Consider the following 16,712-nt stretch of genomic DNA (forward strand, 5'->3'; position numbering starts at 1 on the left):
ATTCAGAAAAAGATCCACTGATCCAGCTCTACTCATGTCTGCGTCTAAGAAACATGCTGAGCATTATGCACAAGTTTGTCTTTATATATGTATTACAGCTCTAACCTGGAATCTATTAAAAAAAAAAACAGACACACACAACCTTCAACGTAAGAATGTCCTGTACATAATCACTTTAGTCCAGTTCGTTTAATCTACAAACATTTATATGTACAAAACACACCTACAGTACCTGCATGGCCACCTTGTATCTACTGTATTGTCAATAAATAAAACTTTAGCAAGTTATGATATGACGGATGTTGGAAGCAGTGAGTTGCGGAGTTTGGACGACAGGAAGAGTGGATTGCTGCAGCCTGGTAAGGAGAGAGAAACTGTGCTACTAGAGTAATAAGCAGAATAACTGATTAGGAAGAGATATTATCAAGTTAACTGATGACAATATGGGCCCTAGTGTTATTGTGCAGCAGGAAAAACATCATATAGATAAAGATCAATATGATGGTAGTACTTCTTATTGTGCTGATGATCATACATAACTGATCATCATCATAATAATAAATACTGCCATCTTATTCATCATCATTATCAATATGATGTTCTTCAAGCTGTCGTAGTCCCAGGCTCCTCTGAAGGTGAACCAGTGAACTACAAACTCTTATCTTGCAGTCAATCCTCCACCTTTCAGGGGATAACAAGACTGGGTACATGATAGTGCCACTGCATGAAGGCATCCCTCTACAGCATCTCCATACAGCAAAATAACAAAATCCTACTTAGATGCTTTCTGGTTCTGGATCCTACCTAACCTGACCTTTTAGTGGAGTTAGGGTAGTAAGGATGAATATAATAATAATAATAATAATAATAATAATAATAATAACAATAATAATAATAAAATAGTAGTAGTAGTAGTAGTAGTAGTAGTAGTAGTAGTAGTAATCATCTCAACCTTAACTAAAAAAAAAATTATTGGATGAATTGTTGGATTGGGGAGGGGGGGGGTTGACTAAGGTCCATATTCTCAATTAAAGAAACTCCCTAGTATCTTTCCTAAGTAATTATTCTGCTTATTACTCCTTACTATCCCCTTGTGTCATTTACATTACAATACCTCCATATTCAGCATAAATGACATACAAATTGATGCTAACCAGTCCTATCCAAAAATAATTAGCTAAGGAAAAGATTCTAGGCAGCTTCCCTAACTGACAAGAATATGGCCCTGGGAGTTACAATAATACAACATCTAATGCTATTATGTTCTCTACACAGGCAGCTGGAGGTACTCAGTGCCAACGAGGCAACGGTTACCAGCCTCACATGCTCACCCCTCAGATGTAACCCTTACAGTGTCCATCCAGCTGGAGCACCTTAACCCACTAAACCACCAGCCACCATAGCAAATGACATGGTGTATAGCAAACCATTTCACTTGGCACTCAGGGGCACTACATGAGAGAGAGAGAGAGAGAGAGAGAGAGAGAGAGAGAGAGAGAGAGAGAGAGAGAGAGAGAGAGAGAGAGAGAGAGAGAGAGTACATCAAAGAGATGGGGATGGAGAAAGCATCAAGTTGAGAGTGGGGGGGATATGGCATTACATCAAGTAGAGAGGGGATGGGGACTACATCAAGCAGATAGGGGGGATGGGGACTACATCAAGCAGATAGGGGGGATGGGGAACTACAGCAAATAGAGGGGGGGGGGACTAAATCAAGTAGAGAGAAGAGGGCAAGGAATGGGGACTACATCAAGTAAAGAGGGGGAGATGTGAACTACATCAAGAGGAAAGAGGGGGGGGACTGCATCAAGCAGAGGAGAGGGGGTCACTATCAAGTGGGAGGGGAGGGGAGGGAGGATAGAGAAAGGCTGACTGCTCCCCCATCTTCGTTTATTATTATTATGAGGGGGTGGGTGGGGGAGACTACACTGAATGGAGGAAGAGACTGACAGAAGGGAGAGGATGACTGCTCCCCCACCTTCTACCATTATAATTATTATTTTTATTACAATAAATACAACCACCATTACGACCAATATGACAACTTTCACAAACGATATAGAAAGAATAAGATAATTTTTAATCAAGTGGACCTAAAAGGTACTTTTTCTTTTTTATCTGATGGACCTAAAATATATTTTATTTTAACAACTGTAAACTTCAATACATTAATTACCTTGTATATCAAAAAGTGTAGGAAGGTCATGAAGAGTGATTATGAAGGCACACTTAGGTGTCAACTGGCAGTCCGTCTCGCCCATAAGGTGCCTGATCACTTGTCCTCGCACCTCTGTTGTGAATAGGATCAAATGAATAACTCTTGATTGGTAGCATAACTTTTGCAACAGAACTGGTTAAAAACAAATTAATAATAAAACTGTTAAAAATCACTCATCCAACCAATATTATACCCTTCAGTGCCCCGTCAGGGACATAGGTGCCTGGGTCTACTCTGCTTAGTCCAGGCTAGATTATCATGCAAGTGACCAGTTGCTCTTTCTTGAATAAGGGAAGTGTTGGCAGTGAGGGGGGTGAAGGGAGGAGGAGGAGGAGGCTGGAACTGAGAGAGAAGATGACGAGAATGAAGAGGAAGAGGCTTGCACTATGAGAAAAGGAGGAGGGGAAACTGGCATTGAGAGAGGAGAATGAAGGAGGAAGGGGCTGGCAATGTGATAGAAGGAAAGGAGGAGGAGTACAGTGGTGGCACACACACGATGGAGGAGGAAGGGGTTGGCAATGAGATGGAGAGGAGAGGAGGAGGAGGAGGAGGAAGGGGCTGGAACTAAGAAAGGAGGAGGAATTAGTAGCTGGCAGAGAAAGAGATAAAAAGGGGTGGGAACTGTGAAATGAGAGGGAGAAGTAGAAGGCTACAAGTGAGAGGGGGGGAGGAAGAAGGAGGTGTAAGGGAAGGGCACTGAGAAAGGAGGAAGTGAGGAGTAAGGGAAGTGCACCGAGAAAGGAGGGGGAGGAGAAAGCTGCAAATGAGAGGGGGGGAGGAATAAGTCTCTGTAACAGAGATAGAGGGTGGGGGAGGGGGGAGGGGCTGACACTGAGAGAGAAAGGAAGAAGAAGGAAATTACTAACAGTAAGGGAAGAGAGAGTGAGAGAGGAGGCTGGCATTAAGAAAGGAGGAAGAGGATGAGGCTGGCACAGGGAGGAAGAGTACTGACAACTGTTTACTGAAAAGTTACCAGTAATGAAGTTTCAGTCCTAGGATCAGTTGATAAATTTTTCATTATGTGGGTACCAATAAAATATTATACCTCATCCTTCCAGTATGATGTCAGTAAAATATTTATTGTCATTATCCACAGTCAATTTATATTAACTGCATTTTGCTTTGAAGAGAGTACTAGCAGCATCTTGTCTATAGAAAGTTTGTCTCAGTTTGATAAAATTGTTAAAGAAATTTTAAAAATAAATAAAAAATACATTATAATACTGAAAGGTTTAGGTCCGAATCACAAAACATAATCCACAGACAACTTACATTTACTGTATTTTTTAAGAGAGTACTTGCATCTTGTCTATAGGTGATTTGTCACAATTCAATAAAATTGTTAGAAGAATGAATTTTAAAAGTAAAATACATCATCATACTGAAAGGTTGGATTGGCCCAAAGCGCAAAAGGTTAAAGTTCAGTAGTTTCTTTAGATATACACTCACTATTGCCAAATTATTAATTTCAGAATTATATGAACCTCTAGTGATGAGGTGTCTGAAAGCCATATTTAACTCCTCCAATTACGTCTCTTGAAATCTTGGCCAGTGAAAAAAATAAATAAATAAAATAAACAAATGTAAACAAATTCCATCCATCCATCATCCAATCCTATGTCGCCCCATAAGGAGCGTAGAAGCCCAGGGCTGAGCAAGTTGGTCCTGACATTTAAGATGAGAATGACCAGCCTCACTCATCCCTGAGTGGTATTACATGAGCAATAAACTCCAAACATCTCTTGGATATAAACCTACACAGGCTCAATCTGATTGGAGCGCCATAATTACCCACTTAACCCCTTAACCGCGGGGCGTTACTTTCGTGACGCTTGGGAGCAAGGGATCATACCGCGGGGCGTCACTTTTGTGATTCTGTGTTATTTTGAATTCGCCCGGGCTTTCAAGTGGTGGTTTGTATCATCTATCAGTACTGCCAATGTCCAGCACTAGTCAGCACTCCTAATCTCATCTGTACTCCCATCCATTGTTGACAATTTAGCCATTTCTCCCCGTTCTTGACTCCCCTCCCTACCTCCCCTCCAATACCCTCTCCTCTTACCTGCCCGGCCGTGCTACGCTAAGTAAATCTTCCCTGGAATTTTTCTCTGATTTCATTCATTGAAATAAGCCCTATGCCCTATTCTTATACCAAATAATATATACAAGAAAGAAATAAGGTAAGTGAGACTGCCATACACCTAGAATTGGCTAATTATCACCTGACAACACCTCACCTGCACTCGTTTGCTAATTTTCGCTGTTTATTTCCCCTTGAAATATGCTGTATAATCTATTTTCGTAATAAAAATATATATAAAAAAGGAAGGGACAAGCCTAAGTGATATTTACATTCACCTGGAACTACTTAATTATTGCAGGCCACCACACTGTATTCTACACTAAGGAATTCATCCCTGGAATTTTCCACTGACTTCATCTATTCAAATAAGCCCTATGCCCTATTCTTATACCAAATAATATATACAAAAAAGAAATAAGGTAAGTGATAGTGCCATACACCTGGAATTGGCTAATCATCACCTGACAACACCTCATATGCACTCGTTCGCTAATTTTCGCTGTTTATTTCCCCCTGAAATATGCCGTATAATCTATTCTCGTAATAAATATACATATAAGGAGAGAAGGGAGAAGCCTAAGTGATATTTACATTCACCTGGAACTACCTAATTTATTATGTATTGTGTTGGTTTCCTGCCAATCATTTCATTGCTATATATTAGCAGGTCTCACAAGGCTGAAGTTGGCAGTATTGCACTCACCCTAGCCAGGCGGCAGGAGGTCACCACTATCAGTTTACTGTCGTCTTTCAAGGTGAAAGTACGTCGGATTCACGCCTGTCAAATTCTGCTGCTTTTTAGCCCCATGCAAAGGGCCCTGTGACCTCTACCCCCTACTGAACCTCGTGTGGAAAGAGGTAAAGGGCTGACAAATGATAGAGAGTGACTACGATCTTTCTGGTGAGTAAAACAGTGCAAGTGGAAATGTAAATAATGTGTAAACAGCAAGTGAAAGCAATGAATGTAAATATAAGTGAACAGTGGAAAATAGTTTTATAAGTTACTTCAGGCGACAGTGCCTAACACAGTGTAAATAAAATAAAAATGTAAATAATGTAAATAAAATAGAGAATGTAAATAGAGATGTAAATGAGTAGTATTATAAGAATATGAGTATATATACTAGGAGTAATGAAAGTGAAAGTTTCACTCTAGCATGTATGAATACTATGAGTTATAAGAATGAAGGTGAAAGTGACATTCACTCTCAACGCTAGTATACAGGACGAGAAAGTGAATGCTACTTATTTTACTGAAAGAAATTGAATGCCTACAGTGACAATGAACTACTATTACTGAAGGAAACTTATGGATAAAGACTGTAGATATATATAAGTGTTATATAGTAACAGAAATATAAAATGTGAGAGTTTTATGAATAATAAATGACAGAACACCTGCGGCGAATGATCGGAAGTGGGAAGGTCATACGCCCTCGTAATTTTCATTGCTTTCACAGTGTTTTTTTTTTTAAGTATGCATTCCAAACTATTTGAGAATCATAGAACAGTGTTTCTAGTGATAATATCAGGCTGTGGTAATCATATTACGGGTTGTCGGGAAGTGTAAAGTGGAGACTTCGTTACCTAACTTCAGAGGTCTCAACAAGTTCTACAGTGCTCGAGGAAGGCTCAACAAACATCCCAGGAGAAAGCAGAAGGTATGTGCCATATGCATATTTAATTTTAATATTCTAGGACTAATAACTGATTTTTGGCAAATATTTTTAGAGAGTCTGTTGGAGAGCGAATATGCCCGTGGGAGCCTTAAGTCAAAGCAAAACAAGCCCGCGGTTTAAGAGTTAACCACCAGGTCCCATAATTTGGTTATATGGTTACCACCCAGCATAGTAAATGGTTTCCTGGTGTAAAGGAAACCGCTTGTCACTCAGTGTAGAGTCACTCATAGGCAGAAGGAAGAGAAAAGAATGAAGGAAAGAAAGACAGAAGAGGGAGTGTAAAGTCACCCGTGGGCAAAAGAAACAAGAAACAATGAAGGAAAGACAAGAGGAAGGATGGACCAATTAAGATAATTATACAGTATAATAAAAACTCTTCTGTCTTTCTTTCCTTCATTCTTTCCTCTTCATTCTGCCTGTGGGTGACTCTACACTGAGTGACAAGCCAAATGATTTCCTGTACACCAGCAAACCATTTACTATGCTGGGTGGTAACCATATAACCAAATTATGGCATCTGGTGGTTTAGTGGGTAACTAAGGTGCTCCAATCGGATTAAGCCGGTGAAGGTTTATATGCAAGGGGTGGTTGGGGTTTATTGCTCACGCAGTGCCACTCAGGGATGAGTGAGGCTGGTTACTCTCATCTTAACCCCTTAACCGCAGGGCGTCACTTTCATGACACTCGGCCACAATGGATCATACCGCGGGGCGTCACTTTTGTGATTCTGTGTTATTTTGAATTATCCCGGGCTCTCAAGTGGTGGCTTGTATCATCTATCAGTACTGCCAATGTCCAACACTAGTCAGCACTCCAAATCTCATCTGTACTCCCATCCATTGTTGACATTTTAGCGATTTTACCCCCTTTGTGACTCCCCTCCCTACCTGCCCTCCATTACCCTGTCCTCTCACCTCCCATGCCGCGCTGCGGTACGCAAATTTCCCCCGGATTTTTCCACAGATTTCATTCATTGAAATAAGCCCTATGCCCTATACTTATACAAAATAATATATACCAAAAAAAAATCAGGTAAGTGATAGTGCTATACACCAGGAATTGGCTAATTATCACCTGACAACACCTCACGTGCATTCATTCGCTACATTACCAAGGTAATTTCCCCTTTGAATTATGCCTTGTAATCGATGTCTGTAATAAAAATATATATCAGAAAGGAAGGGAGAAGTCTAAGTGACATTTACATTCACCTGGAACTACCTATCTCTTTATGTATTGCCGAGATTTTCTACCTATAAAAAATTAGCATGTAAGTTAGCAGCAGTCAGCCTCAGTGTCACTGTCAACCCTTCCCTTCTCAGATAAGCCGCGGCATTTAGTTCCTTGTCCTCTGCTGTAGTGAAACCATGTCACACTCGCGCCCCGCCATTCCTGCCGCTTCTGCGCCCATTGCAAAGGGCCCCGTGACCTCTACCCCTAAGAAAAGTAGTGAGGGAAGCAGGAAAGGCCTTAGTGACTCTGCAGTGGCACGTGAACTTGCAGAATTGTCCATGGTGATGATGGACAGTGATTTTGACGATTCGGGTGAATCGTGTGATGAGCCGGGTGAGGTTATCGTGCCAGAAACTGCTACAACGAGTGCTTCAGTGTCAGAAGTAGTCTCTAGCTCCAAGGGAAAGGAGCCTTTAGTGCAGCAAGGCAAGGAATTTGGGAAGGGAGTGAAAAGGCGGCGTGTTAGCCCCAGAACAATGCCCCCACGTGACCCAGCTCGCCATGAGTCACGAGTGCATTCACCTCCCCATTCCCCAAGCCCCACTTCACTCATTTCTTCATCATCGTTGGCTGAGTTATCTCTGGAGTCTTCGTCGTCGGAGTCACCACCAGCATCAACAGTGAAGGCAGGCTGTAGAGGAAGAGGTAAATCAAAGACAGTGAAAAGTAGTGTAGTTAGTAGGGTAAGGGCTCCTAGTGCTGTACGGCAACCCTGGGTCAGTGCGAGTGACCTTGAACCAGATAAATCTGCCTCACAGCCAACCTCCACCACCACCACCACCACCCGCCCTACACTGCCACGACAGAGAATCCTGGACACCTTCGCATGGATGGAAAGGTCAGATTTTGTGCCTGAAAATTTAGTATTTGATGAGAGCTCCTCAGGAGTTCAGCCTGCCTTCACTATTGACGAAAATACTGAGTGTGTGGACTACCTTTTGGCCTTCCTAGATGACGAAGTCATGCAGCACATATGTGATGAGACCAACAAGCATGAATCACAATGTGCTGCAAGTGGTACAGGTGCAGCCAAGATGCAACAGTGGTCCATGCTGGGAGTGCAGGAGCTGTATGTGTTCTTTGCCCTCATGCTTCTCTTGCCACACTCCAAGAAGCATGAGTTGGAAGAATACTGGTCCATGGACCCCTTACTACCCTCACCCACCTTCAATAAGTATATGGCCAGAGATCGCTTCCGGAACATCATGGGAAACCTGCACTTTGCCGACAACGATGTACCTTCCCAAACCGACCCACTCTGGAAGATCTGGGAGATTCTGAGCAGAATGAAGGATAAGTTTGTCATTCTTCCACCCCTTTCAGAAGGTTGTCATTGACCAATCCTTGGTTTTGTTCAGAGGACGTCTTCGGTTTGTTCAGTACATTCCAAGCAAACGCCATCGCTTTGGAATTAAGTTCTTTGTACTGTGCAACTGTAAGACGGGGTACATCCTTGACTTCGTCATTTATTCAGCCAGCACTGTTGATCTGGATAAAACACACCCCCTTGGCTTCTCAGGCTGTGTAGTGAAAGTGCTCCTAGAAAAGTATTTTGGTGGGAATCATGTGCTGTATACAGACAACTACTATACAGCACCGAAACTTGCCAAATACCTTTCTGAGCACGGCATTGGCTCCTGCGGCACTGTCAAAAGTAATCGTGCCCACTTCCCCAAATTCACTGAGGCAGGAACCTCGCAGCGAGGAGACGTGCACCTACGCAAGTCTGAGAAGATGCTGGCAGTACGGTGGCATGACAAGAGGGTCGTGCACATGCTCACCACCGTATATAAGGGGGAGATGACAGACAGTGGGAAGGTCGACCGTAGGACAGGCGAACCTGTGATGAAACCTGATGCTGTGTTGGACTACAATATCAACATGCGGCTGGTGGACAAGTCCGACATGATGATTGGTGAGATCGACTGCCTCAGGAAGAATACTAGGTGGTACAGGAAAGTTTTTCTGCATCTCATAGATATGACGATGCTGAACGCCTTCATCCTGTACAAGATGAAGGTCAAGCCACCCAAGTCCTTCTCCCTGAGGTTGTTCGCCAGGACTTGTGTCCAGCAGCTGCTGGAAAGATATGGTAGGGTGACAGCAGCAAGTCCAAGGCGCCATCCAGTAACACTTCCCGACCGACTTGAGCAGAGGACGTATATGGATCGGCACAGACTTGAGCTTATGCCTGCCACAGGGAAAAGGAAGGCTGCACATACCACCCGCCACACACCTGAGCACAAATGCACCTCTTGGCAGTGCGCTGAGTGCCAGGTTCCCCTCTGTGTTACCTGCTTCTTCGATTACCACAGCCAGAAGCAGTTCTAACAGTGCAAGTGTGAAAGCAGAATAATTTGGAAATAATGTGTAAATAATGTGTAAATAGCAAGTGAAAGCAATGGATGTTCAGTACATATGATTGAACAGTGTATTATAGTTTTATCTTACTGAAAGTGACAGTGAATAACATAGTGTAAGTAAAATAGAAGGATAAATATTGAAAATAGAATAGAAAATGTAAATAGTAATGTAAGTAATTAGTAATATAAGAATATGAGTACAAATAATTTATGTTATAACAGTGAAAGTGAATCCGTGGCTCTCTACGTATTTTACTGAATGAAAAATTGAATGACTTCAGTGACAATAAACTAATACGACTGAAGGAAACTTATGGAGAAAGACTCCAGATATATATAAGTGTGATATAGTGATAGAAATATAAAGTGTGAGGGGTTTTATGAATAATAAATGACAGAGAACCAAGAGCAAACTAGCGCAAGTGCGACGATCATACTCGCTCGTAATTTCCATTGCTTTCACAGTGTTTTTTTTTTGGAGTATGAATCCCAAACTACTTGAAAATCATAGAGTAGTGTTTATAGTGTTTATATCTGGCTGTGGTAATCATATTACGGGTTGTCAGGAAGTGTAAAGTGGAGACTTTGTTACCCAAATTCAGAGGTCTCCACAAGTCCTACGGTAACGACGAAGGCTCAACAAACATTCCAGGAGAAAGCTGAAGGTATGTGCCATAAGCATATGTAATTTTAATATTCTAGGACTAATAACTGATTTTTGGCAAATATTTTTTGAGTCTGTCAGGGCCCGAATAACCCTGCGGGACACGCAAAACATTGGTAAACATGCCCGCGGTGTAGGGGTTAAATGTCAGGACCAACTTGCTTAGCCCTGGGCTCCTACGCTCCTCATGGGGCAACATAGGATTGGATGATGAATGGATAATAATAATAATAATAATAATAATAATAATAATAATAATAATAACAACAACAACTATGCCAAAAATGACATGCCAGACTTGTCAGTAATATAAATCCACCTGACAAACTATGCATCATGTAGATATATCAATGAAGTTTCGTTAACCACGTGATAAATACACAGCTGGACACATACAGACAAACAAAGGTAATTGCATACACTGACAGCAAACCCAGGTAGATATGACTAACCCTGCATCATCCAGGTATTGGTGAGTGACTGGACGCGTTTACTGAGAGACAGTACTTGTCTGGGCAACACTAGAGGCCTTGTGTGTTGCTGCTGCCCTTCCACAGTGGATGATGGGGAGGCCTTGTGTATTGCTGCTGCCCCTCCACAGTGGATGATGGGGAGGCCTTGTGTGTTGCTGCTGCCCCTCCACAGTGGATGATGGGGAGGCCTTGTGTATTGCTGCTGCCCCTCCACAGTGGATGATGGGGAGGCCTTGTGTGTTGCTGCTGCCCCTCCACAGTGGATGATGGGGAGGCCTTGTGTGTTGCTGCTGCCCCTCCACAGTGGATGATGGGGAGCCTTGTGTGTTGCTGCTGCCCCTCCACAGTGGATGATGGGCAGGCCTTGTGTGTTGCTGCTGCCCCTCCACAGTGGATGATGGGCAGGCCTTGTGTGTTGCTGCTGCCCCTCCACAGTGGATGATGGGCAGGCCTTGTGTGTTGCTGCTGCCCCTCCACAGTGGATGATGGGCAGGCCTTGTGTGTTGCTGCTGCCCCTCCACAGTGGATGATGGGCAGGCCTTGTGTGTTGCTGCTGCCCCTCCACAGTGGATGATGGGCAGGCCTTGTGTGTTGCTGCTGCCCCTCCACAGTGGATGATGGGCAGGCCTTGTGTGTTGCTGCTGCCCCTCCACAGTGGATGATGGGCAGGCCTTGTGTGTTGCTGCTGCCCCTCCACAGTGGATGATGGGCAGGCCTTGTGTGTTGCTGCTGCCCCTCCACAGTGGATGATGGGCAGGCCAGGGCATGAGGGATGACAGGGTGGAGGAAGTGGCCGGCTTGACTGATCAGTTTGGCCTGCCACACTAACAGTCCTGCTTGCTGGCTCAGATCTGATACTTGCCGAATGCCCTGTGGGATAACAAGTCACTTTAACTCCTTCTCTGCAGTTACACTGATTATTAGTACTGAATAATCCTGCTATACAGAGACGACTTTATTCTGCTTGGGTAAATACAACAAACTGGAGAGGTCAGACACACCACTAGAACTGCTTGTTCATACATACCATCCCAATATTTCTCCCCCAGTTCCTACCTAAGAAAAGGGATGAGGTAGGATCCCCCTCCCTCCCCACCAGAGAGTGAGAGTGTAACAGTCAAACAGCATACCCAGTGACATATGCCACAGTCATTAACACATCACCTAACAATCTGAAGTAATGGTTCCACCTTATAAGTACAACCTGGTTAATCCTCTTCCCTTTAGCACTTCTTAACTGCTTCTGTAACACCTACACTTATAAACTATTAAAGTTACCTCTCAACTTTTTCTCTACCATCCACACATGCACTACTCAAAATGGCAATGTGGTTCCTCATACAAAACCGTAATTGAAAAGGTCTCCTGATGTTACCAGTAATGCTTATGGAAATCTGTTCGTATAAAGGAGCACATAACCTATGGGCAAAAATGGGGACTGTGTGTTTAACCACCACCAACTTACACCTATAATGCTACATATAAGGCAGTTTGAACAAAAATAAATGTTACTTCTAAACTCCCTCCCTATCCCCAGAAAAGTGGATGGTGAACTGCAGGAGGAGGGCAGCTTGAGCCCAAAGCTCACTGGGTTCACCCTTCAGATGTGCTTCAGGACACTACTACATGTGTTGTGTGGTGCTGGTGCATGATTTGTGCATTACACTGACAAAATATAATAAATATCACCTGTAGTGCTGCCAGCCAGTTGGGTACGGCCTGGGGCATTCCAACAGACAGGTACTTGTATATAACTGTCATAAGTGCTGCAGTGAACCCATTTTCATTGTCTCCTCCTCTCCTCTCATTGCTGCAGCCTTCAGATGACCCCAGTGACCTGGATGATGCTGAAGATGGTTTGGTTGATGACCAGGATGACGTATTGGTCGATGCTGCCAACGATGAGGGCGATGTTCCACCAACTAGCACATGCACCAGCTGAGCAGAGCAGCTACTGACCTCACTAAGTACACAGCTCTGGAAGTGTTGGGAAAGATATAGTGTATGACAAATAAATAAATAATTACACCAATCCATCCCAACTTTTTCATCCAACAAGTTCAAAAAGTAAACTGAAGTGCCAAAGAAAAGGTTAATTCATCATCATCATCATCTGGACCTCCTCTCCCACCCTAGGGCAGGGTGAGGAAAAACAATGTCCAGACAGCACAAGTTTGCCCACACTTCCATTCACTCATCATTCAAGCCCCTGGAATCCTGGCTCTGTCTGATATGCCAAAAACTTTCACCACATTCTGTAGTAATGCATACAGTACAAGAACATAAAGGATTTTCATGTTAGGAAAAAAAAATGAATGAACACCAAGATTATTAACATGAATGAACACCAAGATTATTAACATGAATGAACACCAACATTATTAACATAAATGAACACCAAGATTATTAACAGGAATGAACACCAACATTATTAACATAAATGAACACCAAGATTATTAACAGGAATCAACACCAAGATTATTAACATAAATGAACACCAAGATTATTAACAGGAATGAACACCAAGATTATTAACAGGAATGAACACCAAGACTATTAACAGGAATCAACACCAACATTATTAACAGGAATCAACACCAACATTATTAACAGGAATCAACACCAACATTTTTAACAGGAATCAACACCAACATTATTAACAGAAATCAACACCAACATTATTAACAGGAATCAACACCAACAATATTAACAGGAATCAACATCAACATTATTAACAGGAATCAACACCAACATTATTAACAGGAATCAACACCAACATTATTAACAGAAATCAACACCAACATTATTAATAAAGTTTGCATACAAGTACATATGAGATTTTCACAAGAACAGGAGATGGATGACAAACTGTACAGACTGAATATGCAAGGGACAACCTCTGTGGGAAGACCAAACGTGTTTGCCACAGTTTACCAACCAACATACCTCAATGGTCCAACGAGCAGCTGGATCAGTTGTAAATAAAGGTGTTGGCAGGTTAGCAGCAGCAGCAGCAGGGTGAGGGGTGGCAGCCATCTCAAAGTTTAACTGCTACACCTGCCCCAGATCTCAGCAGCCAAGCCAGGACGTCCCAGCTGGCGTGGCCCTGGATGAAGGTGACAGGCCGGTAATGGTGGTCGGGGGTGTTTGCTTCCAGGGTCACTGTGGATAGTTTACTCAATTCAGGAAACAGCATTGGTTCCACCACCTAGTACTTCACTCCAGGATACTCACACACTTCTCAAAATCTGGATCGAATGGTAGTGGAGTTTGAATGTTATGTACAGTTGGCTGTTTGTGTGTCAACTTTCCTGACAGCACATGAAAAGTCACTGCTAGTGTGTGTTTTTCAAAAAAATGATACATGACTGCTTAAAAACCCAACTGTCACAATGAAAATCTTCAGACTCTGAGGTAAATCGAGAGGAGAAAAAGGCCATGATGCTATCTGAGAGGCTGCTTGGCATCACAAAGTGTCCCTGTGCCATTCTGTCTTGCACTGTAGGCTACTAGTGCTCACATCACACGTCACTGTCCCCCACACTAAAAGCTTCCTGTGACGGAACTTGGATTCATACTAGCACAAAGGACAAAGTCTGGTGACTCCAGCTGCCACCAAATCTCCAGTCTGGACAAGAAAGAAACCAACATGATGGAAAAGGCAGAGAAGAGCAATGAGATGCAAAACAAAAGAGAGAGGGCATCAAGAACAAATGAAAACTGAAAGTGATCATACTTCTGAGAGTATGGAAGAGAAGGCCAATTACATGCCAGATAACGTCAGTGCTGGCGGCGATGATGATGATAATGTACGGGAAGAGTCATCTCAAAATTATTCAACCTGTGGAAAGTGCACCACCAACATTACACCTCTGGCACTGGCAGAAATCAGCTACAGGGTCGGTGACAGAGTAACTGCTGCCATAGCCACTGCCACACTAGTCACATGGAATTGTGACAAAACAGGACAAAAGCCACACCATTAATCATTAGGGTATACAGTTGCCAGAGTTGCAGGAAATGAGGTGAATACCAACAAGGAAGATGAGATTGTATGTGACTTCTTTGATGGTCACCAGAAGACAAATCTGATGAAATACAGTAAGGAGACAGGAAAATACAACAACGATTTACACTCAATACAACACTACTGCATGACAGCTGAGCCATCTGTCACTACGTCGATCACTTCACACCACAACCAACAAGAATACCATAATTTTATGCCACCACACACACACACACACACACACACACACACACACACACACACACACACACACAGACACACATTCCTCTGCTACTTATAACAATGAGTGCCAAACGTAAGAAAAAAAGTTGATATTAAAACATACCCCTGACTTGCGATGACAACTGCCTGAGGATGTAGTATGACAGTGGTTGATGGAGTGGGGGATGGTAAAGGGAATAATCTATCTATCTGTCTATCTATCAATTGCCAGACACCTCAATCTGTCTGACACCTTAATCTCATAAAGGATAATTATAAATGAAGCCTACATGTCACCTTGTCCCCTGTCATCTGGCTACTTTCTCTCCAACTCACAATATCATATACCTCTCCATCCCATCTCTTCATCTCATCCTCAGTCTCCCCCTCCCCATCCTCTGTTCCACCTTACTCAAATACACTCTTCCATTCAGTCACTCTCCATCCCCTCTACATGACCAAACCATCTCAAAATATTTCTCCCAATGCCTTCTACTTCACCCATATCAACAATACAGTGCTCTTCAACCTCTTCACCTGTCTGCCTATCTCTAATGCTCCTCTCAGCTCAGTTTTTGCTTCTCTATAGTGAGGTGAAGGCATAACACAGCTACTGCACAGTTCATAAATTCTCAGTCACTTTGTCATGTCTGAGCAAACCAAGATAAACAAACTATTAGAAAACAATTTTATTTAGCTGAGAGGGGTTCAGTTAAATAGGATGTAAACTAAATCAACTCTTTCCATTGCTAGAAACTCTATCCTATCATTTAAAAAGCTCTCCATGCTGCTCGATCTCTGTCAGTCTCCCTATTCAGTCCCTTATCTCTGGGAGTCACAGTCTATGACCTCACCCAAGGTATCTTTGGATCTGTCTCTCAAAACCCTACCCCTGGCATTCACACTTTTCACTTTCCACACTGAACTATCACCCTCTATCCTCCCCACATGCTCAAATTGCCTCAATCTGCCCCTCCTCATCCCAACACCAATGCACTCCAGTCCCATCCTTCCTCTCAACTCTTCAGTCATAAACCTAGCCCCCCCCAGACCTAGCATTCAAGGATGCACTACACATCCACTGTCGTTTCTGTATGTCTGAGACTACAAATATCCTCTTCCTTTACTGCCCAGGTCTCACTACCATACAGCATTACACTTCTAACACATGCTGCATACAAAGATCCCTTATTAAGGAGGGAAAGCCCTCCCAATATCTGTAGAGGTAACAGCTCCCTGAACTTCCTCCAACCACTCCTTTCTCCAGCCCCATCTCCAGCAAGTGACATGTCCCTCAATCAACAAAAATCTTCCTCAGATAACATATGGTAACAAAGCTCTTCTCAAGTAACAAACAGCAAAACCCTTCCTCTTCCACACACTATGCAGAAGCCATCCCTGCATATGGGGCATCCTACACCTGACCACCTGAGATCCAGAATTTAAGTAGCAGTAGTAGTGGTAATAATGGTAATGGTGGCAATACAGTAGTTCCAACCTCTGGCTCATATGAACATTAATCCAGTGGACTGCAGGCCAACATTGCCCTTCTGCAATCCACCATCCTCCTTTTGGAGAAGGGGACTGAATGGGCACTTGTAGGATCTTGAATTTGGCTCTCTTTTGCATTGTTTTTGTTTTTTTTCTTGGAAGGAACGGTTTGTGGGCTCCTAGCCTTTGGTTCCTTCTTCCTAGCATTAAAAAAAAAAGGATCTCCTCTGCCAGGTCATAATGATACCAGCACATGAAGGTCTCTCTCACAAGCACC

This window comes from Coenobita brevimanus, chromosome 73 (assembly GCF_032717465.1).
Source record: "Coenobita brevimanus isolate Jiangsu-jjx chromosome 73, ASM3271746v2, whole genome shotgun sequence".
Lineage (NCBI taxonomy): Eukaryota > Metazoa > Arthropoda > Malacostraca > Decapoda > Coenobitidae > Coenobita > Coenobita brevimanus.